We start from the raw sequence: 27,718 nt of genomic DNA, 5'->3' as shown, positions 1-27,718 counted from the left end.
CTCGCCCGGCCTCTGGAGAGATCTCGCGAGAGAAAGAGAGGCTGGGGGCGGGACCGGATGTGTCTCGGGAGGAGAATTTGAGCCTTCTCCAGCACCAGCCAGGGAGGCGGGACTTCCGGAGGAAAGATTTCTTCCAGAGGCCTGTCTGGGTTATCTTGAATCTGTTGTCCTGTGAAAACTTAGGAAAGTGGCCTTGACTGGATTTCTTAATGCTCTTGGACAGATACTTTTCTCTTGTGTAAAATGCAGATACATAGCAATGTCTTTCCAAATCTACTTTGTGAACTGTGTGCAGGTGGCACTGAGGGACCCTTGCCTGTAAATTGTAAGTCAGTGTCTCTGCCTCTTAACTCGGTAGCTCTTTATCTTTCAACAATTTTTTAACGTGGATGTGAGTGTGGAAGGACTTACATTTCAAAATTCCACAAACGTACAAGAATTTAACTTCTGTCATTTTTATAGAAATCTTTAGAATTTAAAAATCACTTTCATAGTAGGGCTCTGATGGCTCACACCTGTAAGCCTAGCTACTCAGGAGGCTAGTTTCTGAGGATAGTGATTCAAACCAGACCAGGCAGGAAAGTCTCTGAGAGTCCCTTTTTATTTCCGATTAACTACCAGAAAACAGGAAGTGGAAGTATGGCTCTAAGTGGTAAAGAGTTAGGCTGGAGCAAAAGAGCTCAAGGACAGTGCCCATGACCTGAGTTCAAGCCTCATGGTTGACACACACACACACACACACAATCACTTTCATTAATATGGATCCTTCAATAGTACCCCAGTAAGGTTGATAAGTATCAGTTATACTTCACAGGTTAAAACACACACACACACAAACTGAGGCTCAGAAAGCTGACAGTTTCCTAGAAATTAGGAATGCAGGCCTTTTTGACGGTTGAGTAATACCATCATATGTGCCAAAGAATTTGTGCTTTTTAAGAAATTAGGCATTGCCTTTTACTGTTCCTGATCTTAGCATCTGTCACTCTATTGTTGAAATGATTGATTCACTTGTCCGCATCCTCCCTTGGATTGTGAATTCCTGAAAGGCAAAGACTGTCCTCTAGTTCTTACACGACCATTCAACAAGTGCTCAATAAACATCCAAAAGGTAAATGAATGCAACAATGAATGAATGAGCTTCTTATAATTTCCTGTCTGTTACTAGTCACCTGTGTTCCCAGGGCTGTACTTTGAATGTTCTGGCAGAAGATGAAGCTCAAGATTTGTTAAAAGGGAGAGCCAATTTTCAGAAAGTGGACCCTGTGTGAACCTACATGCTTTCTGTTGTTAAAGGGTTTATCCAATGGCCACTCCCAACAATAACTGAATAGTTCAGACAAAGCATTTTAAGAAGCGTCTCAAATTTAATTCAGAGCAAGGATTTATTTGTTGTGTATGTTTTCCACAGAGTTTATGTAGCAAACAGGGATTGGGGCCATGGCAGGACCATCTAAATGTTTATCATATTAAATGAGAAGAGCACCTCCTAGAGAATAATTAAGCATAAAATGTCTACAGTGTCTCCTGCAGTGCAGTAGTAAAGGTTTCTCTGGTCCACAGCATCAGGTGACACTGAAATATATGTGGAAGAAAGGAAAGGCCTATGCCACTTCCGAAAGGCTACCTGTAGTTTCTTAAAGGTAACAAGAGGAGGTGCAGAGTTACCAATATACATAAACCTGGCAAGCAATGGAGCAGAAATTCAAACCAAAACTAACTTCAGAGGTGGTTATTTTTCCCATGGCAAATATTTTTCCAGTGTGTGTGTGTGTGTGTGTCTGTCTGTCTGTCTGTCTGTCTGTCTTCAGAGTTAACACAGAAGGCCATCTCATCAGAGCAAAGATATTCAAGTAACTGGAAGTTCCCACATGAATTCACAACTGAATTAATGCACCTAACTTCACAGCAAAAAGTGATATCCTTTTCTTTACAACTGGAGGGCAATCACAGATTTCTGGCTCTTGTATGAAGAGAGATCCTAACATTTTCCATCTCATTAGCCAGACTATCTATGCTATGATAGGATCCTGTTTTTAACATTTACTTCTTTATTCCTATGACTTTAGCAGACCTGACTATAGAAATCTCAATAAATATTTGTTGCATATGTACACAAAAATTCATGATTAATGGCTTAAAACAATTGTGTTGGAAACATACTCTGTTTTTTTTAACACCACACCCTGAGAAAAGCCAACCTTCAGATGTTATGATTTGTCTTCCTACAAAAAAAATGTACCAGGTACTATGGTAGCTCATGCCTATGATCCCAACTACTTGGTAGGCAGAGGTTGGGAAGCCAATTTCTTGGTTATCCCAGCCCTGTTAGGAAAACCCTATCTCAATAAATCAGTTATAGTAGAGTGTGCATAGCCTCCCAGCTGTACTAGAGGCTGTAGGCTAGTATTCTACCACTTGATCCACAGCACCACTTCAGGCTTTTTTCTGTGTATGTGGTACCTAAGACTCCAACCTAGGGTTTTATGCCTGCTGGGCAAGCTCTCTTCCATGCTCCTGGATGGCAGTTATAATTCTTGATGCAAAGAATAGTTTGTCAGGATTGTGGCCATATCATTCCTGACAAGTCTTGAGATCTGGCCACTCACATTGAGGGGACCAGCCAGGCTACAGACTTCCCACGCACGTGTCCCACTGCTGTACATGTACCATGTCTTTCATTTTTCATTTTTGTACTAAAGATAGATAGTAAAAGATCCAAATTCAAGTTAGGTCTTTTTCTAACTCCCTACCATGTTAAACTCAGAAGGTATTCTGATGACTGCATATTTAGCTTTTTCTCAATAAAACAAACCCTTATTTTTAGTTCCAATCCCCTTAAAGTGTGTGTGTGTGTGTGTGTGTGTGTGTGTGTGTGTGTGTGTGTGTGTGTACGGTGTATTGGGTATCAAACCCAGGGCCTATTTCATACTATGCTAGTACTCTACCACTGGGCTCTATCCCTAACTATAATCATATATTTAAAAATGTATAACATACCTATAGTCCTATAAAAGAGGAAGACAGTGTCTTATGGACAGACAGGGCATATAAGGGCCAATATTGCCACCTACCAGATTTCACAGATATGTAAGAAGGTATCATTTTTGAACCTTCCAAGAGGCTGGGAGCGTGGTCTAGTGGTAGAGTGCTTGTCTACCGTGCATGAAGCCCTGGGTTTCACATACACAGAAAAAGCCAGAAGTGGTACTATGTCATAGTAGTTGAGTGCTATCCCTGAGCTCAGAGAGGCCCAGGGACAGTGCCCAGATCCTAAGTTCAAGCCCCAGGGCTGACAAAAAAAGAGAATCCTTCTAAGAAAGCATTATCACTCCCCCATTTTAAAGGGGAGGAAAATAAAATTCAGAGTATTATGGTTTCATGGCTAATGACTACCAGGTCTGGGATTCGCATGTGAGTCTTTCTGGCTTTCTATGCTTACTCTGTTGTATTTTCATATTGCAATGGAAAAAAAAGGGTATTTTTGTAATGCTGCATGAGCTAGTATCCTTACATTTGGTTGAAAAATACATCACAAATAGGTGACTTTCTGGATCTTTCAAGTTGTTGAAGTCAAGAAATGAGTAGAACGTATATTTTAAGGATGAGAGCCTTGTCCCATTAGTTTACAAATCCCTTTATATAGCTATCCCTTTGCCTTGCTCTTTTCCCTTTGCTGATCCTAAAGCAAAGTGAGCAGGAGGTGCCATGCCTTTAAATTCTCACCTTTGTTGTAAGGGAACATTCAGTCAATAATGGGCATGTCTCATATTTCAACTACGTTGGTCTCAAATCCTTTGGGAGACAGCTTATTCACTTCTTGGGTTTTCTCCCTATTTCCAGGCAGAAAAAAAAAGATCATTGTGTTTTCTTTATTGAAAAGACAAAGTATAATTGCAACAGTAATCCATAAAAGCTGGCATGTTAGTATTCATGCTAATTAGTTCAGATTTGTAAAGTGCTTTAAAAGCAGGAAGTGTGGTACAACTGCTCCTAATGTTATTATTACTTTCTGAGCTGAAACTGTCAGCTAAATGACTGCCAGGGATTCAAAAGAGTTTGAATTTAAAAAGTACAATAGCTAATATGTATGGAGATAAACCACTTTATCTATACAGAGGTGAGAGAACAAATGAATGCAGACATAGATTCATAGGCTACATTTGGCAGGCATTGGATATGCCTTGAATTGTTCCAGGAAATCAAGCTGCATTTTATTTGCCTTGCCCTCTCCAATTCCCTGAAATCACATAAGGTAGCTACTGAAAAAGCTGTTCTCAGTATGTTATAAGGAAAGTCTGCCAATGCACTTTTACATTTTAATTACAGTAATGCTACATCCATCTGACATTATTTGGAAGAGCAAAAGAAGATGCCAGCATTAATGAGCTCCTACTGTGTGCCCAGACATTTTATTCTCTTTAAAGTCAGACATCAGGCCTTTGAGATGGAAATTGTTATTCTGTTTACAGATGTGATAACAGACTCAGAATAGTTAAGTGGGTAGCTTGGAAATGTGGCTTATCTATCATGCTGTCTTAGCTTGGGCACCAGTAGCATCATTCAGACTTCTCAGTCACCAGTAAAGGGTTTATATTTCATTCCCAATAGCTCCAGGTGGATAGGCATAACCAAATATGAATCCTTGCCAATTTTGAAGTCAGGAGGACTCTGTTCTAACTGGACCACATAGACTAAGGAAGAATGACACCTTTTAAACCAAAGTATATGGTTTTACAAAGGAGGGAAAGAATGCTGGACAGGCAAAACAACAATGCCCACTGCGCTGTTGTATGTTCAGATTCCCACTGTTCCTCTAATTTATTGGCTAGTCATTTTCTCTTAGTATTACAGTGGATGAGTTACTCAACCACTGTAGATTCTTGTTTCTTCATTTCTAAAATGAAAATGGTCAGATGGCTTATAAAATAATCTTTCCCAAGAGTAAAATTCTTGGATTGATACCCCAGATATTTATTGAATAAATTGACATCTGTTGAGCACCACAGGGTAGGGCAGTGTTGGAGTTTGCATAGATATGTGATCATTGGTTATTAAAGTAGGAATCACAGTCAGAATGCCTGGCATCCCTACCTTGTTTTTCATTCCCAGCCCATCCACACTTTCAAGGGGATTCTGGCTGACACTATCTCACACGATCACACTATTTCTGAATAGCCACAATATCTGACTCAGCTTTGACCTATTACTGACCTTCTGAAACTCTGGCTCAAAGTTACTAGCTATTTTGATTTTTCTTGTAAAGAAAGCTAGAAATCATGATTAATTGTGAAAATCAGCTCAAAACTTAAAAGAGAAAGAAACCTATTATATCAAACACTCCAATGGGCTACATTTGACCTGCAGTTTTTCATTGTTGACCTCCATTCTCTTGTTCCACATGTTAGGTGTCACTGTTTTTATGGTCTGATATGCCTGTCTATCCCACTATTCTGAGAATAAGAAGTTTGGAAAACATGGCTTTGCGTCTCTCTATCTGTGGTATCTGTCACAATGCTTGTTATGTAGTAGTTATCTAATTTACTTTTGTTGGATTAATGAGTCAGTGGGGAATAATAAGACCATAAATTTTCAAATTTAAAACAGAAAACTTATTTATAAATACACAAGTAATGAATAATTCAAATAATAAAAATATATTATAAAACCCATGATATCTTATCCCATTAGGATTGCCACTATCAAAAATTATCAGAAGATAAATGCTGAACAGGTATGGAAACATTGGAATCCTTGTAAATTGGTGCAGCTATTATAGAAAATAGCATGCTTTATCTTAAAAAATTTTTTAAAAGCACAACAACCCTTTATCTGTGAAAAAATTAACACTCGTGTTGGTTCCTTTGGTGATTCTTCTCCTTCCTATGTGACCCTAAGTCACTGAACATGTGCCGACTGGTGTTCATCATTCTAGATGGTGATTGTTTGAGGCCTTGCATGTGTCCACATGAGCTGGAGCATCTTTTCAGCCTACCAGGATTATATCTAAGTGATTCATTCCTGATCCTTAGTAGATATCTCATCAGTGTTTGAATGACTGGCATATCTTCTACATTATGAAGTCAACTGTCTCCAAGATTCAAGATAATCAATTAATTCCATATCAGTATTCATTGACTATATATATTCCAATGCAACTTACTAGAGGATTGAGACAATAAAGAGTAGACACACAAGACTGCTTATACTTTTGTGCAAGGGCTTACATGTTAGGACAAAGAAAATATGCAATAGGATAAGGAGTCTAGAAAGTGTATTTTGAGGATGAGATCCGTGTCATGAGTTTACAAACTTCTTTATGTAGCTATCCATAACCTCTCATTCCTACACTGATCCTAAAACAAAGTTAGCAGGAGGCACCATAAACAGCCTATAAACCCTGGCAGTTGCTGTAAGGGAGCATTCAGTCAATAAAGTGCATGTCTCATATCTCAACTGCATTTGTTTTGAATCCTTTGGGAGACAGCTTGTTCATTTCTTGGTGTTTTTATTGTTGTTCCCATTTCTAGGGAAAAAAGATCATTGAGTCTAGTGTTCACATAGTAGAGGCTTCCAATATTAAATATCCCAGGTAAGTCTTCAGGGGAAAAGCAACATTTGAGCCATCTTGAAAAAGGTGCCTGTAATCCTAACTACTCAGGAGGCTGAGTTCTAAGGATTATGGTTCAAAGCCAGCCCAGACACTAAAAACTGTTATCTCTAATTAACCACTAGAAAACCAGAAATAGTGCTGTGGCTCAAGGGGTAGGATGGTAGCCTTGAAATAAAGAGCTCAGGGACAGTGCGCAGGCCCAGAGTTCAAGCCCCATGACCAAAAAAAAAAAAAAAGAAAAAGAAAAAGAAAAAAGGAAAAAGGTGAGAGAATTTGCCAAGGTAATGTTGGGAGAACAAGTTCTAGGCAGAAGTAACAGCCTCATGCAAAGGCCCTATATGAGGAGAAATGAGCAAAAGGAAGCTAAATAGGAGGCAAAGGCACATTTTTAGGGCATGGGTATCATAGAAAGGACATCAGCTTTCAATTCTAAGTGACTGGAGAAGTTATTGTAAAGAACTGGTAAGATTAACGGTAGATGTGTGTGTGTGTGTATGTGTGTGTGTGTGTGTTTCTGTGAGTGTGTGCAGTACACAAGATCTGTGGCCTGAACTCAAGACCTGGACACTGTCACTGAGCATTCAGTGTAAGGCTAGTGGTCTACCACCTGAGCCACATCTCTACTTCCTGCTTTTCGGTGGTTAACTGTACATAAGATTCTTATGAACCTTCCTGCCAAGGCTGGCTTTGAACCACTATCCTTAGATCTCAGCCTCCTGAATGGGTAGTATTACAAACATGAGCCATTAGCTCCTGGTTAATGATAGATTTTAACAACATGAATTCATTGAAATTTCTTACTATTATATATTTATTAAAACTACATATAATTATTTTTTCTTTGGTAGGTTTCTTTGTAAAAAAAAAAAAGGCCCTGCCAGTTATAACTGATAATTCTATTGAAACAATTCTTTTTTCCCATGGTTGTAGATGATATTTTTGTTTGTCAATTTTGTTTTCAATCCTTTCTTTTACCCTACATTTCTTTCTCTTTAAAAAAAATGATTTTCGGGGTAATGTATAGAGGGGTTACAGTTACATTCATCAGGTAGTAGGTGCATTACTTCTCGCACATTGATACCCCTTCTCAGGTTTTTGCCCCTGTTTCCCACTCCCAAATCCCTCCCAATTATTTGTAAGATTTCCCTTGAACAATCAATCAACTGGTTGACAAATAGAGTAGCTGTCAACAAATTATCCATTTCATTTAAAATTTGTGTTTTTTCTCCATTGGTTCTAACAATATATGCTAGTGCTAGTAATCATTTGCATACAGTAGCAAACAGAATCTTCTCACCATTGCTAAGAACTTTAGTATATAAATTACTGATCATTACAAAGCAATAGAACAGATGCCTTGGCACCATGGAGGTTTACATGTCAAGTTAACTCTTTGACCTCTTGTGCATTGCCTCTCACCTTTTGGTTGACATTGTATTTTGTTGCCATGACAACCAAGGTTGACTAGGCAGATGTAGCTAGCACTAGTGCACTTCTCTTTTTCTGTACTAGGACTTCTTAGACCTCTTTACAATTTGGAAATGCAAAGGTGTTAATATTCCAACTGTGACCAGTAGGAAATAGTAGCTGATAAATCTCCTACCAGTAACAATTCTGAAGGGCATCTTTCACAATTTTTTAAATGTTCCCAGCTGTCCACAGTAGGGGAGAATATGGTGATTTGCATTGACTTTCTCTCCATCACTATTTCATACTTCTCAGTCCTCCTCATAATCCTTGAGGTTATTTCCAAAATAAATCATTGTCTTTAAGAACTGTCTCTTAAGCTGTACTTTCCTGCAGAAGTATAAACAAAAATACTGGTGTTAGACATGGGTTTTAAAATGGATGGAGAGATGAGAAAAGTAAAGGGCATTCTAGGCAATGGGGAAATGACAAGAAGGCATGGATAGGAAAAGATGTCATGAATCTGTACATGAGCTATATGGAAGGCTTGGTAGGAGAAAATTATATTACTGTTGTCAGAGAAAACCTATTAGAAACACTGAACTGAGAATATTGGGAAAACTGCTCATCCAAAGTATTGCTTTTTCTTCTCTAGGAATCAGTGGTCCATAAACTGGATAATGAGATTGAGCTAGTCAATCAAGACATAATAGAATGTTTGGGTGCAAGTTCAGATGCTGGAAAGTAAGATTCCTCACAGTGTGCATACTGCCTGCAGGTGAGTAAAACACACAACCATTTCACTGTGATTGAAAGAGGAGAATTCTAAAAAGTAAAGATAATAGAAATCAAGTGAGTAACATCCATGGTTATCAATTGAAGTTTTAAAAATAGTGTATTTTATCACTTTATTATTATTAACAAATTTTGCACAAGTGCTTTTCCAAAATTATTCCTTCCTTTACTCTCTTATTCATACATCAGGACTTAAGTTTTTCAACTTAATTCTTTTCTAGAGAGCAATAGTTTTTTAGATTTGAAAGAGAATATCAAGCTTGTTTCAGCACTATGTTCTTCTGTCTTATATAATAGTACTCTTATTCATCCACATAAACTTTATTGTAACAGATCATAAGTTACTCTATTTGTGTGCCACTTAAAAAGGAGAAGCTCTGACAACTACGCTATGACATAGTGTTAATTGTAAGTTAAACCCTGATTTCAGAGATTTATGTCCAGTTGTGGCTTAAAGTTTATGCCTGTAGTTTTACTTCCTCCAGTGACTGAATTCTGGAGGGCAGAGATCTGAGTGAGCCATTGATTCTAATATTCAGTGAAGTGGTAGAACATGTACAGTTCCCATTCATGTGTATCCAAATGTTTATTGAATTAAAATGATCAGGTCCCTTTTACCCACTTAGACAAAACTCCTGATAGACTACATCAGACACAGGACATTTCACAAGATGAAAATTTCATCATCCAGATCAGAAAACTCTGCAGAGTAAAATAGAATAATCCCAGTAGCTGTCAGCACCGACAAAAAAATCTCATATTACCATCCTTTCGTTTATACAAACTTGAGAGTTTCGGATATAGAGGATTTTCCCACAACAGACTGTATGTGTGTGTCCATGTCATGGATTATATCCTATCAAGATTTACAAGAAAACCAAGGACTTCTCTTTAAAAAAAATCATTGTTTAGTTAAATGTGATAGTAAAAATATTTTTTATGTAAGGGTGTGTGTGTGTGTGTGTGTGTGTGTGTGTGTGTGTGTAAGGTCACATGCAGTTCATAATGGAGCTAACCCTTTGAAAGGATTTATATTGGAAGAAAAAAATGGGAGATCAAGGAATACTTCATATATATTTCTGTGGTTTTCATTTAGGATGGGAAGGGATCTTTTCAAAGTTTTCCATGCCTTTGTTTTATTTAATTTCATGCTCACTGAAGCTCGTTTCCATCACTGAAACTGACACCTTGAACTGTCTGTGTTTTTTTTTTTTTCTGGTAAGCAGCCCAGACGGTATTTGGTAAGATTCTTGGCTTCTAAGCTCCATATCCTGGAAACAGATTTCACTGCTTTAGTGAAGTGTCTGGGGCATTCTTCTTACTGATCTGATGAAACCTTTGAAATTATACTATGACACTAGGATTTTTCAGCCTTAGTCTGGGCCTAGCATAAAAGGAGCCATAGAGTGGGAAGACTCCAATGCCTGTGGTGCAGTGGTCACACCTCATTAGCTCTAGGGCAGGGGCTCCCTTGCTCCTTCCCCTTGGGCCTCTGCATCTTTCATCCTGGCCTTAAGCCAAGGCTGCCTGGGCTATGGGAAGGGGGCACAGAGCCATCTGAGATCACTCCCAGGGGAGGTTTTAGATACCTCCTCCCATACTCCAGGGCAGGAATTCTTCTTTGAGTACGAGTTTCTCTTTCTTGTGTGACAGGGTCTCTTAAAGAAGCCAGACTGGTCTTGCACACACCATCTTCCTTCCACAGGTTCCTGAGCACTGGGACTCCAGACATATGCCATCATACCTAGGCTTCACATTTGGTTTTCTTTGTCTGCTAATAGTTTGTTCTTACTTAAGGTCGTAGGCAGATTTTCAGAATGAAAAAGATGATGTTTGCTGGGGTAAGTAATGCATATTGATGGAATAGAAGTGAATAGTCTATAATTCTGGATTTATCATTTATTTCTAATATGTCTTTGGACATAGTGGTCCTCTATCAGTGGGAAATGAATCTTCAGTGAATGCCTTAAGTTATGGATAGCACTGAGCCCTAGACAACACACACACACACACACACACACACACACACACACACACACACACACACACCATGGTAAAGTTTCACCTTGTCTATTCAACAAAGTACCTTATGGCCTCTCTTTGGTATATATAAATTGCCAGCTTGTGCTTTGGGCTATTAAGTAAAATAAGAATTACCTGAAAAGTCAACCTGAACCAACATAGCTACTAAGTGACTTGTCAGTGACTTGTAGTATCCATAGCCTGACCATGTTGGACAAAGGGAATAATGACCCTCTGGGCACAATGGAGCAGAGGGGTAAGAGTTTACCATCACACATAGAACTACATGTAAATTTAAACCAATGAATTCTTCATTTCTGTATTTTTTTTAACCTCATGTTTTCGAACCTCTATTGACTGCTAGAAATTGAAACCACAGACAAGGGGGATGGCTGTTTGTGGGCTCACTAGGTTTCAATTTCACAATCTGTAATGTGCAAAGTCTGTTGGAAGGATGGAGTGATATGAGATGAAATGAATGAAGATCCCATTGAATGGAAAGGACTCACCCAGGATTGGCACTTAATAAGTTCTCTTACATCAGAGATCATCTGACTCTGTCTATATTCTGACTATAAAAGGAACAGGGCCAGAAAGGTGCAGTTACAAGTATTTCTGAGCTATTATGAAAAGTAAAACATAAATATTTTGGAGAAGGATTAGACAAAGTTGTGTTTTGTTTTTGTTTGGTCACTTTAAGTATCATCTATATGGCTTAGTTTCTGCATCAAAATGTTCTCTTTTGTGTTGACCCAGATCATTAGAGTACAGGAATGTGTGAGGGGAAGTTCATCACAGAGCCATTAAGTGAGGTATGATGTACATGTGACTTTTCTTATAGAGATCTCATTAAAGAAAAGGGGCCTACATATGGTAGAAATGTGTTTTGTGGTTTTTTTTGTTTGTTTGTTTGTTTTTTTGCCAATCCTAGGCCCTGAACTCAGGACCTGAGCACTGGGAACTTGGGCTTTCTCAAGGCTAGAGCTCTACCACTTGAGCCACAGTACTACTTCAAACCAGTGTCTTCGTGCATGCTAGGCAAGCATTCTACCACTAGGCCAAACTCCCGGCCAGAAGTGTCTTTCTTATTGTTAAAAGGAATGTATAATCAGAGTAGGACTAATGAAAGAATTCCTTGGGTCACTTGACTCCCTAAGGTAGCAACCAAGATGGCTGCCTGAGTTACAACTGAATGCCATCCAGCAAGATAGGTGAAAAGGCAAGTGGGAGATCATTCCTCTTCCCTTGGAGAAGTTGCTTACCTGCTTCTGCTAAAATTTAGATTGGATGACTCCCCGTGCTTCAGTGAATGCTGGGAAGTCTTCATCATGGGAATTTGGTCACAGCTACAGGCAATCTGCCAAAATGTATCCAGAATCTAACCACATCTCATCATCTTCAGATTCATGATTGACCAAGCAATTATCACTCTCATCTAAATGACAGCAAGAACTACTTAACTGTCTTGTTTTTCTGCTCCTACTTTCCTCCAACATGTATAGACAGTAATTTAGAATTTAAGCTAGATGGTTAAACTCCTTTACTCAAAACTCTCCAATGGCCTATTGAGCCATCTAGGATTGGATGTTGGCTACCGATGGCTTCTTCTTTTTTTCCTCTTTCCTCCACTTCCTATAACATAAACTCTGTCTCTTACTAGTTCTCAGGTGACAGGACCACTTATTTTTTTTTTTAAATTGGGGTAATGTATAGAGGGGTTACAGTTACTTTCTTCTGGTAGTAGGTGCTTTGTTTCTCACACATTGATACCCCTTCTCATGTTTTTGTCCCTGTTTCCCACTCCCCACCCCCTCCCCATCATCTTGTTTTCCCCTTCCCTTTCCTATTTCAAATTAAACGTGTATACAATATACCCGGTATGGGGCCGGGAGTTTGGCCTAGTGGTTAAAGTGCTTGCCTAGCATGCATGAAGACCCAGGTTCGATTCCTCGGTACCACATATGGAAAAAAGCTGGAAGTGGTGCTGAGGCTCAAGTGGTAGAGCTCTAGCCTTGAGAAAGTCCAAGGACAGTACTCAGACCCTGAGCTCAAGCCCAGGACTGGCAAAAAAAACCAACCAAACAAACAAACAAAAAAACAGTATACCCGGTAACAAGGTCAGATATAGTGGCTGAACCACTCTTGTGTAAGCCTTTTACAGGCCATTCCTTCAGCCTAGAAGGCCCTCCATGTCAGATACTCACTGAGATAGCTCGACAACTTCATGCAGATCTTAGTTCAGGTCACCTCATATTTCTACCATGATTACCCTATTTAAAATTACAAGCTTTACTCTTGTGTCATACTTAATTTGTTTCCTTTGGTTCTATTTTTAAAATATCATATATACTCAATGCTATGGACATGGTATTGGAAATATAAACACAACTACATAGTTATAAAAATTTATGCCTCTATGGACATAATGTTTTATTACATAGATTAATACATATCTATGACATACGAACCCACAGCCTAATTTTAATTATGTTCTAAAATCTAAGTGCCAGTGATTGTATATAGAGATTTCCTTCTTGAATACTTGTTTGTTAAATACGTCATTTGAAATATGATGTAAAAGTCAATGTTAATAAATTCTTTAATAAAAATATCATATATTTTTAATATTGTTTTCCCTCTGCATTAAAAGAAGATTAGTTTTAGGACTCCACTAAGATTCCAAAATCTGTAGATGTTTGAGTCCCTTATATACAGTGGTATGGTATTTGAATATAACTTACACATATGCTCCTAGTTACTTTAAATCATCCTTAGATTTATTTATAATAATATGTATCTGTTGAATATAAGACTGAACAAACAAATGTAGCAAACCACCTCTGACAGTGTCATTTGAATGTATTGCACCAGAAGCAAACCTAATTCTAGACTTTGAATACTATGAATCAGTATATTCACTTTTGCTTATTTATTGATTAGGGCTAACTAAATCAATTGGAGTTGTGTTTTCTCATATCTATAAGAAAAAAAGCCCTGGCTTCCACAGCTAGCTAATGCAGTTTGGTAAGAGACTGAAGACCTCTGTGAGGAAGTGACATTTAAGTTGACATTTGAAGTAAAAATAGAAAGTAGCCCAAGTAAGATGGCAAAGAGGAGAGACTGTGCAGGGGAATACTATTGCAGGATGCTAGATGATGGTGTAGCAGGAGTTTTAGGCCAGAGACCCAACTCTAGGGATTCCACATACCAGCCCCAGCTGGTCACTTGAACCTATCAGATGAAAGGATGAGCAGTAGGAAAGGACAGATTTATTACTAAAGTGTTAAATGACCAACAAGAGTGTCTAAAATTAATAAAAGGTATAAAGTATAAGATAAATGAGACAGATAAATGAGATTTATTATGTGGCCTGAGTATACCATGGGAGGAGTCTGAGTAAGTACTCCAGTCCATTTTAAAGTATAGATCAGAGCTTTTAGTTTAAATAGAGGAAGAATAGGGACAAGGGCCAAATATGCAAAATTAAATATTCCAGGTCACAGGTACAGTCTGATTGAGAATCATTTCAAGATGGTTAGGCAGCAGTTTGACTTTTTTTATTAATAAAAGTTAAAAAAAAATTATCTTTAAGTAGATGTACAGGGGTCTCCAGTTCAACAAATCAGTTTATTAGGACAATGCATCTGGATCAGGGTCATCCCTTCTCTCCCACCTTCACCTATGCTCTCAGGGTAAGGGTTCTATATTTACATGTGTGCACTGAATAACTGAGTTTGTTTACCCTTCCTCTCTCCATTCATCTACCTCCTTCCCATTGACCAGTCTCCTGACAACACAGGTGTCATCTCTCAGTGTGACTCTTGCTACAAGATGTTAGCTTCCCTTATATTTTTCATCAGTTTCAAGGTGACTGTAAGGTGACTTCAGAGAAAATGGGTCAGAGAAAAGGCAGATGCAAAACAGCTTCTAAGTTGCCTGTTATAATGGGAACCCCATTGTTGAGGCTGAAACGAAATGAATCCATTGAAGGCAGATCACAGGAGCCCCTGAAAGCAAAAGGGAGGATAACTGATGGCTTTCTGCCAGGAAGAGAAAGCCATTTGTTGGTTTTAGGCAAGAAGAGGGTGTGACCTAGTATAAAATACTAAAATATCACTTTGGGGCATTTTGTGGTCAATGGAATGGTGTGTGTGTGTGTGTGTGTGTGTGTGTGTGTGTGTGTGTGTGTGTGTGTGTGTTTTGGGGGAACTATTGTATAAATGGGGGAGATCCGGGATCCAGATGGGGAACTATACTGTTTATATGGCAATGGAGAAAAGTAAATGAAATAGAGATATATCTTGGAGATCTAATCAACAGGATTTGCTAACAGATTGGCTGTGGGGGTGAGAAAGAGGGAGGCAACCAGAATAACTTCCAGATTTTTGGCTTGAGCAATGTGAGGGATACAAGGACTGTCTACTGAGACATGGGAGACTGAAACCGGAGCAGGATGAAGAAGGTCTTGGTCAGGGCAGCCTGGCCTAAAGTAGTGTTTGTCTGCTGAGCCGTGGTGACATTTTCTACTATAGTTAGACACTGATATATCTTGAATATGTTAGACAAGCAATTTCATGCAGCATGTTAAAATTCTCTTTTCATGAGGAAAAAGCAAGTATACTACACTGTTTGTTCCATTTTTCTCTGAGGATGATTTGAATATATAAATTCTTATATTTTAAAACACAGCCCAGTTAATAGCAATGGCTTGCTGGGATTGTGGTACTGAGTATGCAGTTCCCCCTGGAAAGCTATTCATAGACTAGACTGTAGAGATCTACACCCTGGTTTAATTCATTTCAAGCAGGATTTCTGAACAGAATCCTGACACATCTTACATCATGTGCTGCTGTAGTCGCCCAATTTCCCAGCATCACTGAGATTAAATGCCAAATGACCCTGCTCACAATCAACAGCACAACCTTAGGGGTGGAGCTGCACTTTCTGCAGAGAAGGACTTTCCCTGATCTTGTTGGGCCTGCAGTGATGAGGGATTGGATTGCAAGGGTGAGTGTGAACAATGGATGTGGAAGCATGACTATGGGTGAGTTAGATCAAGATCAAAGTTCAGTTTATAGAATGCCAGTCACTTTGGCAAGGAACCCTAGTGATAGTCATCAAGAAATGGTTATTCAGCAGAACAGAGAGAAAATGGAATCAACCCACACAGCCTATTTTTGTATCTTGGTTCTATTTACTGGCTGTGAGGCTGAGTGTATTACTTCATCAGTTCAGATCTCAGCCTCTTTTTCTGAGACAATAGGCCCTTCCTAGGCTTGCTGTGGGGATTAACCAGGATACCACATATCACAATCACTACTTGAGCCATTTCAATAGAAGCTTATTCTTTACTTTTGGCAGTTTTGTTGCCTGGGTTTTGTCAATGAGGTGATTAAGGATAACAGATGTAATGGAGAGCTCAGCCAGTACTGAGTAGCAAGTTTGCACTCGTCTTGAATGCTCAGGATGATAGGTAGCTGAAAACTACTGGGCCTCTCTGCCTTCATCCTAAGAATGTTATGTGCTTTCTGGCTATAGCAGTCATCTTAGCATTGCAATTGCATGCTCATGTGTCTGCTTCCATTCCTTGGAAGGAAGAGGCCTCACTATGTCTTACTTACACTCCTATGCCCAGGACCTAGCATAGACTCTGCTTCAGAAGAGGCTCCAAATAAAAACTCATTGAATGAATGATTGGATAGTAAGATGAATGAATCCATGAAAAGGATGATGAAGAATAGGCAGAAAATTGTCATATATGTCACCTTAACCAAATATCTATTTCCTTCCATGTCCCACACAGGACAAACAATTGAAAGCAGTACAACAATAATTAAACAAACTAATAATAAAGGCTCAAGAAAATGTAATAAGGCAGTTGCATGTTTATGATGATTAAAGAAGTTAAAAGTCATGTCGAGATTTGTATATAAGATGTGATAGGAGTCTCTGAGCCCTTGTTTTCCTGATGGAAAGTTTTTCTCTTGTTCTCTGCAAAAAAAGAACAAAGCTGTTAGAAGAAAGCCAAAAAACTTACTAACCATGGATATACTTACTTAGCTATATGGGCAAGAATAGCACATAAACAAGGGAACAGTCAAGATAGCAACCCGCCGAATACCTGACAACTTACTCTGCTGCATGTCAAATTTGTAAGGCAGTTTAGGGGTCCTTCTGAGGTACCAGAGGAGTCAAACTGATGAAAACATCAGATCTGAACATCAGAAGGGACTCTCAACCTGAAGCAGAATTGTCTTCCTCAGATATTCACCCAGTCACAGGTAAAATCAGCAAGCAAGCCTCAGGGGATGGAGGAGTATGCTCACAGGCCACAAAAGGGGGAAGGAAGAACTGGCTACCAAGAAACAGTAGGCTTGAATATCTTAGCAAGGGCCTATGCAGAATTGTAGACTGATGGAAGCTGTATCATACAAACATGAGAACAGAGTAACAGCTAAAAATTTGAACTACTATATCAAAAGCACATCATTAGGGCCAGGAGTTTGGCCTAGTGGTAGAATGCTTGCCTAGCATGCACGAAGACCCGGGTTCAATTCCTTAGTACCACATACATAGAAAAAAAACCAGAAGTGGTGCTGAGGCTCACGTGGTAGAGCTCTAGCCTGGAGAAAGTCCAAGGACAGTGCTCAGGCCCTGACCTCAAGCCCAGGACTGGCAAAAAAAAGAAAAAAAAGCACATCATTAATATCATGTGGTTCTTATAAGAATGCAGAAAACTTGAGCTATGTTCAGGTGAGAAATCTGAGATCCAAGATTAATTTATCTTGCTGGTCAAAAGATGGTGGAGTAAGTAACCAAAACAATGAATACAAGAAACCAAAACCCTAATTCTAAAGTCTCCGTATTCTCTGCTAATTGGATTATCATTTTCCTACTATAAATCTCTTGGGTTCTTTTATTTTTTGCCAGTATGGGGCCTTGAACTTAGGGCCTGAGCACTGTCCTTGGGGCTTTCTCAAGTCCAGAGCTCTACCACTTGAGCTATAGCACCACTTCCAGCTGGACTTTTTTCTATGTATGTGATACCAAGGAATCGAATCTGGGTCTTCATGCATGCTAGGCAAGCACTCTACCACTAGGCCAAACTCCTGGCCCCAAATCTCTTGTTTTACAGAAGAGAAAATTAGGCTCTTCAAATTCTTGTGAACCTGGACTTGAAAAATGATTTTCATGATAGTTTGACTGGTCTAATGTTTGTTCTGGGCCAGTGGATGATGAGCTGGATTTTGGGCAAAACTATTTTGCTTTATGGAATGTCCTTATAGAATATCATACTAGAAGAAAGCATGACTTCCATGACTCTGTCATCAAAGCTTCCCATAGAACGGAGCTCATGCAAAGCTACCACCTACTATATTGCTAAAGTGTGGAAATTCACAGTGGTGCATTTTCAGGGCTGGCCACACACTCATTCCATTCTAGAGTCGGACTTCAAGTTCTCATGTTTAAAATACGCTCTGGGTTAGACAAATGGAGTATTTGTCTAACACACACAAGACCTTGGGTTCACTTACCAGCCCTGAAAAAAAAAGTGAATAAAATTAAAAATAAGTAAGCGTTCTGTACTTATGGTTCTCATAAGTATAAACATGTAAATGTATCTCATAAGTATAAACATTTATACTTCCTTAAGGATCCTGAAATGAAAATCATGCTATCAACCAACAGTGCTCAAAAACAACCACAAAAGAGAAAGTAGAACAATATAGTTAGCATTTAAAAATGAATGTTTAAACCATCCATATCTCATTTCGACTTTTTACTAACTAGATAAAAGCCCTGGGGGGTCAGGAGAAATGATGAAATGATGGTCTTCAGATTTAACTCAACTGTATAAAACATATACACAGGCATATATCTATCATTCATCTATCTATCTATCTATCTATCTATCTATCTATCTATCTATCTATCTATCTAATTTATCTATTTTCTTACAGCTCCAGTGCAGTGGTGGTTCTCTCTCACGGCCTTCCACATAGCAATAGTGCAATGATAGCTAGCTCTGGAGTTAGGAAGACATTTTGCTCATGTCTGGTGTCTAGTCTGAGATGACTGGAATACCTAGCATCTCCCCTCCTCTTGTTTTTGTTTGTTTTGGTTGTTGTTTTTAACTTGTGTGTCCTCACAGCATAAGGAACTTAAAGTAATTAGGTTTTTTAGATAGAAGCTGGCTTCTTTTGTAGCTGATTTTATGCAATGCCCAAATGAAAGCTGTAGAGTTTCAACATCTTTGCAAGCAAAGTATGTGCCCCTCCTGAAGTAGTGTGGAGAGGATAGGATGAGAAATTAATTGGCACATCTGTTCTCATGTCTGCTTGTGAGCAGCCTGTGATCACAACAACTTGCTCAGGCCAACATTGGTCTCTCTCCAGGAGGTACCACCCCCACACCATTTGTGGCATGCATACTCTGTTGAGTCACCTCCTAAGAGGAGAGGCGGTTGACTTACAGAGAGCTTCCTATTAAGCCAGCCATTATCTCCCCCACCCCCAAGCCTTGGAAAGAGAACAAAACAACTTTTGCAGGAAATGACCACTATCCCTTTGTCGACTGTGAAACAGTCCACAGTTGGAAACAATCTCATAACCCATCAGCAATAGTATCCAAGCTCCTGCAAGTTCCTGAGGCTCAGACCTACTGCGGCTAAAGGGGCAACTTCCCAAGTCGGTTCTGCAGTGCTATCCAGGCCTAACTGCTCAAGAATGACATTTGTTGAGCGTTTATTAAATATACTGGGCACTAAGCAAAATAATCTAAATATGCTACTTCATTTTGCTCTCAAAACAAGCCCAATGTAGTAGCTCCTCTTATCTATGGGGAATATATTATTATACTTCATACCCCAAAACTATATACTATTGAATCATATAGATAGATAAATAGATAATATATGAATTATATATACACATGTGTATATTTATATACACTATGTATATATTCTTTTGAAAAAATTATTTTGGATATATGCCAGGAGTAATATAACAGAATCTTGTGGTAGTTCTATTTTTAGTCTCTTGCAGAACCTCCATACTAATTTCTATAATGGCTGCACTAATTTACATTCCTACCAACAGTGTCAATAATTCCTTTCCTGTGGATCGTTGCTAGTCTTTGGCTTGTTTTCTTGATAGTTGCCTTCAGTAGTTTCTGATGTGGTTCTTGCATTCTTCATGACTTTCTCTCAGGAATCGACACAATCATCCATCAGGTCGATGTTCAGTGCTCAGGACTCTTAACAGTCCTCCAGTGGTGGGGATAGTCTGTAATTCAGAGGATCCACAACTTCCCTCATCAGAATATCTGACTGATGATGTAATGAGGCAATTCAACATTTTAACAGTTATTGACAAGTCACTATGCTCAAAATATTTAGACCAGAATCTTGGGCCTTCCGACTACTGTGGCCTGCAACAGCTCAGTAGCCCACCGTTGAAACCACTACTCAGTGTCGTGGAAAAGGTATGGATAAGTAGAAATCCAAAGCTTGGGATCTTGCTCATGGTGATAGATATGAGGCCAAATGCTAAATGGCTTGTACATATTTTGTCTTTTAATACTTGGTGTTAACACAGACTGTGTGTGTATGTGTGCACGTGAGAGCGCATGCATGAGTGTGTGTGTGCATGTTGGTACTTAATCTCAAGACTTGCTCTTGGCTTTTTCCCTCACAGATGGCATCACTTTTTTTTTTTTTTTGCCAGTCCTGGGCTTGGGCTCAGGGCTTGAGCACTGTCCTTGGACTTTCTCAAGGCTAGCACTCTACCACTTGAGCCTCAGCACCACTTCCGGCTTTTTTCTATGTATGTGGTACCGCGGAATCGAACCAGGGTCTTTGTGCATGCTAGGCAAGCACTCTACCGCTAGGCCAAACTCCCAGCCCAGATGGCATCACTTGATTTAGGCTTTCAAACCAGCTTTTCTTTCTTTTTTCTTTTTCTTTTTTTTTGCTGGTCCTGGCCTTGGGCTCAGGGCCTAAGCACTGACCTTGGATTTTCTCAAGGCTAGAGCTCTACTACTTCAGCCACAATAGCATTTGTGGCATTTTTTTCTATATATGTGTATGTGGTACTGAGGAATCAAACCTGGGTCTTTGTGCATGCTAGGTAAGCACTCTACCACTAGACCAAACTCCCGGCCCCTCAGATCAGCTTGTTTGCTGGTTAATCAGAATTTTATTGCCCAGTCTATCTTTGAGCCAAAATCCTCAGATCCTAGTCTGCTAAGTAGTTAAAACTATAGGTATAATCCATACGCACTTGGCTATGGTTTTTATCCATGTTTTTGTTCTTGTTTACAAATAAAGAGACTGTGGCATAAAGAGACTCATAAAATGCCTCTGTCTGTAGCATTTAACTTCCAATCAGTTTGGTCATTCAAACTCTCTCTTATCTGTCAAATGGACATAATAATACTAATACCTGCTTTGGAGAATTATTGAGAGGACTTACCAAAATGATTTAGTGAAGTAATCATTAAGACCTATACATTTGCAATATATTATTTTAAGTATATTTTATTGTAATTAATAGAAGGGTTACATTATATTCACCAGATAGAAGGTGCATTACTTCACAAACATTGTTACCCCTTCTCATGTTTTTGTCCCCATTTCCCTCCTCCCACCCTCTCCCCTCATCTTGTTTTCCCCCCTTCCCTATCCTATTTCAAATAAACATATATACAATATGCAATATATTATTTTAAAGCTTCTGATTTTACAGAAGGCTTAGGGATATGATCTCTACACCTGGATGCCAATTTTCTCTCCTTGTCTTCCCATTACAGATTACTGTCAGTCCACATTTTTTTTTTTAAAAAAGGTTCTTTTGCTATTTCTGGACTTCTTTTTATAGATTAAGAACAATTGTTCCCAAATGAATATATGAAAGCTCATTTTATGCCCCAAACATACAAAACATCCATAAATATGAATTTGGCTATTATTTATTATTCTTCAGTAACTCAATTTTAAATGAAAACCAACTCTTTCCAAGTATTAAGTTATCTCAGGGCCACTGGCATGGTGTTGCACTGAGGTTCCAGCAGAGGGTGATGTTTCTCTATAATGCAGATAGCATAAATTTCACAATGGGACTATCAAACTTGAGAAAGATGTACATTTTTCCAGAGACTCCAAAATTAGATACATTCCTAAAATTATTAGGAATTAATAATAAAAGTGATGCCACTTGGATTTACTTCCTGAAGGGAGAGTCCTAGTTAATGTAGGAATCCTGTTTGTTGGTTAGTTGGTTGGTTTTCTATTGGGAAGTATTAACTCAGGTATTTCATTATATAGAACTCTTAGGAAGCCTGGAGTCCAATTCAATCTGCTTTTGAGTTTTGTTTACCCTGGATAATTTGATTATTATTGCTATGATACACTAGGAGGTTAACCAAAAGATTACACATTGAATATAGATGTATTAGCATTTCTTTTTAAAAAACAGAAAACAAAAGTTCTCACAATGCTGAGTCTATCTGCTTCTATGGCTATAATTACAGAATTCAATGCATTACTATTCTTTGGGCTCATTTTCCAGCCTTGGTCTAGCTCATTCGTGTATATCATTTATCAGAACCAAAGAGAATTGAGCTTATTACTCATAAATTCTGGTCTAAGCCCTTCATGCCACCAATGAGAAAACTGGAGACTAAAAATAAAAGTCTTTGCTCAGGGTTACAAGTGAGGTACTGAGACCAGGCTTTCCAATCCACAGAATCACAGTCCTTTCCCATCCCTAGAGCGTCTCAGAAATGACTACTTCTCCTGACTCCTGACCATGCTTTAGCCAGAAAACTTTATCCTTTCCTCTTCCTTCCCAGAAACCTGGGGTTCCCAGGCAAGTTAAGGAGTGGAGAGTAGTCCCAGACAGAGTAAGATACAGAGAGAGACTTTTGAGGGCAGCAAGAAAGGACAGGGCTGCCACTGACCTTTCCAGCATATTCTTATCTACTACTCTCTCAGGATCACTTTTGCTTGTCAAACTCCAAATTTCTTTGGTGAACTGACAGGTCTTGGAATCAGGGCCTTGATTTCCTCACCTGTCAAATGGGAATACTTGGGCTGGAAGTGTGGCTTACTGGTGGAGTATTTGCCTATCATGCAGGAAGCCCCGGGTTTGATTCTTCAATACCAAATACACAGAAAAAGCTGGAAGTGGTGCTATGGTTCAGGTGGTAGAATGTAGCCTTGAGAAAGCTCAAGGACAGTGCCCAGGCCTTGAGTTCAAGCCCCAGAACTAGTAAAACAAAATGGGAATACTCTTATTTGGGGGTGGTTGACTCTAAGTAAGTGGTGAATGCTAGTGTACATTTAGAGCTGGAACATGCAAAATCCTTAATCAATCAATAGTACTAGTTACTTGAGAAAGAGGAAGAGATATACTCCCAACTTCCCTGTCTAAGCTATGCCTCTGGCTTTAACCTCTTTGCTTCTCAAAACCTGACTTCCTACACTAGTGGTAGCACATTGAAATGTTCTGGGGAGCTGTTTTATTCATTTTTTTATTTAAATTTTATAGTAAAGGTGATATATCAGAGGGGTTACAGTTACGTGAAGTAATGAGTACATTTCCTTTTGAATACCACCTCCTGCATTTTCTCCCAGATTTTCCCCTCCTGTCTCCCATCCCCCCAAAGTTGTGTGGTTTACTTTCAACATAGTGTCTACTGGGTTTCACTGCTGAATTGGTTCACTCTTTGTTCCATCATTTCTCTCCAAATCAGATTAACTTAGTACACAGGATAAATGATACAAAAATCAAAAACAGTGCCAGAATGAATAAATCAAAGGAAAAAAGGAAAGAATAAAACAATAAAAAGCAATAAAGGAACTGCAGACCACACAGTAGAAACCTTCTTCCATTTCTTGGAGGTCATTTCAATAAGCAACCTAAACTCTGGGCCTGGGTGCTGTCCCTAAACTCGTCAGCTTAAGGCTAGGTCTCTACCTCTTGAGCCACAGCACCACTTCCACCTTTTTCTGTATTTGTGGTACCAAAGAAGCTTTGTGCATGCTAGGCAAGCATTTTACCACAAGGCAAAGCTCCCTTTCCTATTTCAAATAAACAAATAAATGCATATACAATATACCAGGTAATAGTCAGATACTGTAACAATATGAAATTAACTAAAGGGCAACACAAGAGAAAACACATAGTACATTAAGAACAATAGTCACTCATAATTAAGCCCTTGATTCTATGCCCTGGAAGTCCATTAATTTAGCTTCATAATATATGGCTTTATGTATCTAGAGTTTGAGCTATTGTAATCCTCTGCTAGGAGAGTCCTAGGTTTGTAATAGTTATTACAAATGAGGGAAACCATTGAGTCTATGTTCCTTTGGGTCTGGCTTACTTCACTTAATATGATTTTTTCCAAGTCTTTCCATTTCCTTACAAATGAGGTGGTGATGTTCTTCCTGATGGCAGCATAGAATTCCATTGTGTATAAATACCACATCTTGTTGATCCACTCATCAACTGAGGGGCATCTCGGTTGGTTCCATATCTTTGCTATGGTAAACAGTGCTGCAATGAACATCATTGTGCTAGTGGCTTTAATATGGTTTTGTTTCAGGACATTTGGTAAATGCCAAGCAGTGGAATTGCTGGGTCATAGGGGAGCTCTATATTTAGTCTTTTGAGCAACTGCCATACTGATAAGCTTCATTTTATCTGATCTTATACAGAGTTATTAAGTCTCTTGTGCTATGTACCATTCATAAGAAAAGTAAGCCAGACTTCATGGTTTCCCTTATTTGTAATAACTAGTATTCGCCTATAAATCTACAAGTAAACCCAATGGATAGTAAAACACAAACAATTATTCCTGGACATGATTAATTAAACAGCAATCTAAACATTCACATAGTGATAACAAAGGAAGACATTCCTAGGAGAGGATTGCAGGGGAGTTTTTAAAAGTACAATGCCCCTGCTGGCTTTAGACACAGGAAATCAGAATTGTCTTTTCTCTTTCTATTTTTGCATATCCTGGGGCTTGAACTCAGAACCTGGGCACTGTCCCCAAGCTTCTTTTACTCAAGGCTAGAGAAGAGTCTAGACATCAGTATTGTTTAAAGCAAGCCCCTTCTATCCAAAAGGTGGCCAAAGTGAGTGTTATCTCTTCATTGCCTTGGCCCCCAGACCACACCCTGACCTGGGAACTATTTTCACTAGGCACTTTCTTTCCTAAATCCCTATCCCTATGCTGGGACTCTGGATGTAGTGAGTAAACACCTTTGAGCCTTAGTTTTCTTAGCTGCATTTTTTTCTTATCTATCTAAACCAGGTCCTTAATTGCATTATTTACCTCCTTTTTCTGCCTTCCAACCAAAAGACAAATTTAGGAAGCTTTCTCCAGGAGTGGATGCATTCGGTCCTAAGTTTATTCTATCTTCTTCTTCTTCTTTGGCCTGTCCTGGGGCCTAAGCACTATCCCTGGGCTTTCTCAAGGCTAGAGCTCTACCACTGGAGCCACAGCACCCATTTCTGACTTTTTCTTCATATGTGGTACTGAGGAATCAAACCCAGGTCTTGTGCATGCTAGGCTAGCACTCTACCACTAGGTCAAACTCGCAGACCCAGTATTCAATCTTCTTTTTCTAGTGGTTGCTTAGTAATGTGATTCTGGTTTACTTCTGTTAACTAAGAGGTGAGAGGAGGCTTGGGGAAAAAAGGTTCATTTATTTATTTTTGATCCTGAGAGAGACCAAAAAGGTTCTACACTGCAACTTGGTTTGGCAGTTGGAACCACTGCTAACATCTTGTAACCAACTTGAGGATGAAGGAAGCCCAAGGACCAGCACTTAAAGATGAATGTTAGTTAACTGAAGTTTTTAGTTTAAAGTCACAGGATGATGTGTGGAAAGTAATGTTTACTGTGTTTTTATCATGTGCAATGACCTCTATTAAACCCATTAGGATATTTGCTATTCCATGCTAATTCTGACAACTATAGTCTGATATTATAATCTAGTCAATCTATGTTAGATGAATGATTTGAATTTTAATTCCAGCAAATGTTGTAATCTCTCTAAATGATAGTTTTTTGTTATTTTTAAATTATTTTTAATAGTTCTACAAAGGAGGTTCTATTCAACCTGTCACTTATGAGCACAATATATCTTGATCAGTATGACTTTTATCATTCTCCATTCTCCCATTTATTCTATTCCCTGCCCATCATGTGACCTGGTTCCATTTAATCTGTGAAATAAGAATAATGATATCTTATTATTGCAGTGATGTTGGAAGAATTAAATGAAATAGTACATGTAAAAAATTTTGAATATCATTAGAACTTCATGAAAATCCACTGGGTATCAGGGATTCATTTTTTTTTTTTTTGCCAGTCCTGGGCTTGAGCTCAGGGCCTGAGCACTGTCCTTGGACTTTCTCAAGGCTAGAGCTCTACCACTTGAGCCTCAGCACCATTTCCAGCTTTTGTCTATGTATGTGGTACCAAGGAATCGAACCCGGGTCTTCGTGCATGCTAGGCAAGCACTCTACCACTAGGCCAAACTCCCGGCCCTCAGGGATTCATTTATGTAATCTTTCCTACTCAGGAGGCTGAGACCTAGGGAATCAGATTTCAAAGTGGGAAGAAGATGAAGAAGGAGGAGGAGGAGGAGGAGGAGGAGGAGGAGGAGGAGGAGGAGGAGGAGGAGGAGGAGGAGGAGGAGGTAGAGGAGGCGGCTGTGGCAGCGGTTGAAGAAGAGGAAGATTAGGAAGAAGAAGAAGGAGGAGGAGGAGGAGGAGGAGGGGAAGGGGAAGAGGAACAGGAAGAGGAAGAAGAAGAGGAAGATGAAGAAGAGGAAGATGAAGAAGAGGAAGATGAAGAAGAGGAAGAGGAAGGGGAGGAGGAAGAGGAAGAGGGAGAAGTCATCCATGAGATTCTCTCCCAATTAACCAGTAAATAAAACAGGCTGGATATGTGATTCAGGTGGTATAGATCACTAGCCTTGAACAAGCAAACTAGGCAAGTACATTCCAGCCTTAGTGGTAGAAAAAAATGAAAAAAAGACATCTTTTTATAATAAACTCTTCACCGTGTTATTATCACTGTTGTTGCTATTGTCATTGCCATCTATTTTTCATATGTAGATAAATAGAGAATTAAAACCCGTATGGACTTGTCTAAGACTACATTCTGACCTCCTCATGTTTACTCTCCTGCTTGCCATTCTCGGTTTTGGAAATCCCAACATTCTCCTTCAGCAAGTAATGCATGGGAGAATTTTTCCCCGACATAGTTTGTCAGCAAGAGAGGAACAAAAGAGAAGATGAGTCCAAGGCAGGGTGTGACTCAGTGAAAGGCAAGGCAGCCCTTTCAGCAGGCCACATGTCAGGCTGGCAGATAAGGAAGTCTCAGAGGACCACAGAATCTCAGGACCCAAAGAATCTTTGGAGACGCAACTCATTGCTAAGCCTATGAGGTAGGGTGTTCCAACATTCCAGAGTGGAGCAAGGTGTTCTGGGAGAAAATAAACAAGAACCTTACTGGACTGACTAGATTGTCCCTTCCTTGTTTGGTGGGAAATTTCAGGCTGTGCATCATTGAGCCTACTGATTGTAACCAGGGTGCTTGGAGGACACTGTGGACAGTACCACTGTGGACAGTCCATGTGGGACCCTCTGAGGGTCCATTTCCTCTTCTGAATTTTCTAAGCCTTGCTTCTTATCTTCCTGCAGAAGTTGTGGATTCTCCATACTTCCACAATCAGTTCTTTGTCTGGTATGCATTAGCCAGTTGCAGTTTCTGTTGCTTGTACCTAAAGACCTCAGAGTTCTTAGGTAGCAGAATAAAGGGAAAAATAACAGGATAAGGTATTCATAAAATAATCTTGTA

General features: G+C 39.2%; 1 long non-coding RNA gene across 1 annotated transcript; it reads right to left on the bottom strand.

Annotated features, from left to right (window-relative positions):
- Positions 1–16,716: 16,716 nt before the first annotated feature.
- Positions 16,717–27,235, bottom strand: LOC150061744 (uncharacterized). Its single transcript, XR_016535852.1, has 3 exons — positions 27,025–27,235; positions 19,930–20,121; positions 16,717–16,828 (listed from the first exon to the last, which is right to left on the bottom strand). It is a non-coding gene; the product is annotated as an uncharacterized LOC150061744 (long non-coding RNA).
- Between the last annotated feature and the right edge of the window lie 483 nt (positions 27,236–27,718).

Source organism: Megascapheus bottae, chromosome 6 (assembly GCF_031878675.1).
Source record: "Megascapheus bottae isolate mThoBot1 chromosome 6, mThoBot2.hap1, whole genome shotgun sequence".
Classification (NCBI taxonomy): Eukaryota; Metazoa; Chordata; class Mammalia; order Rodentia; family Geomyidae; genus Megascapheus; species Megascapheus bottae.
This window is presented reverse-complemented; position numbering and strand designations above follow the sequence as displayed.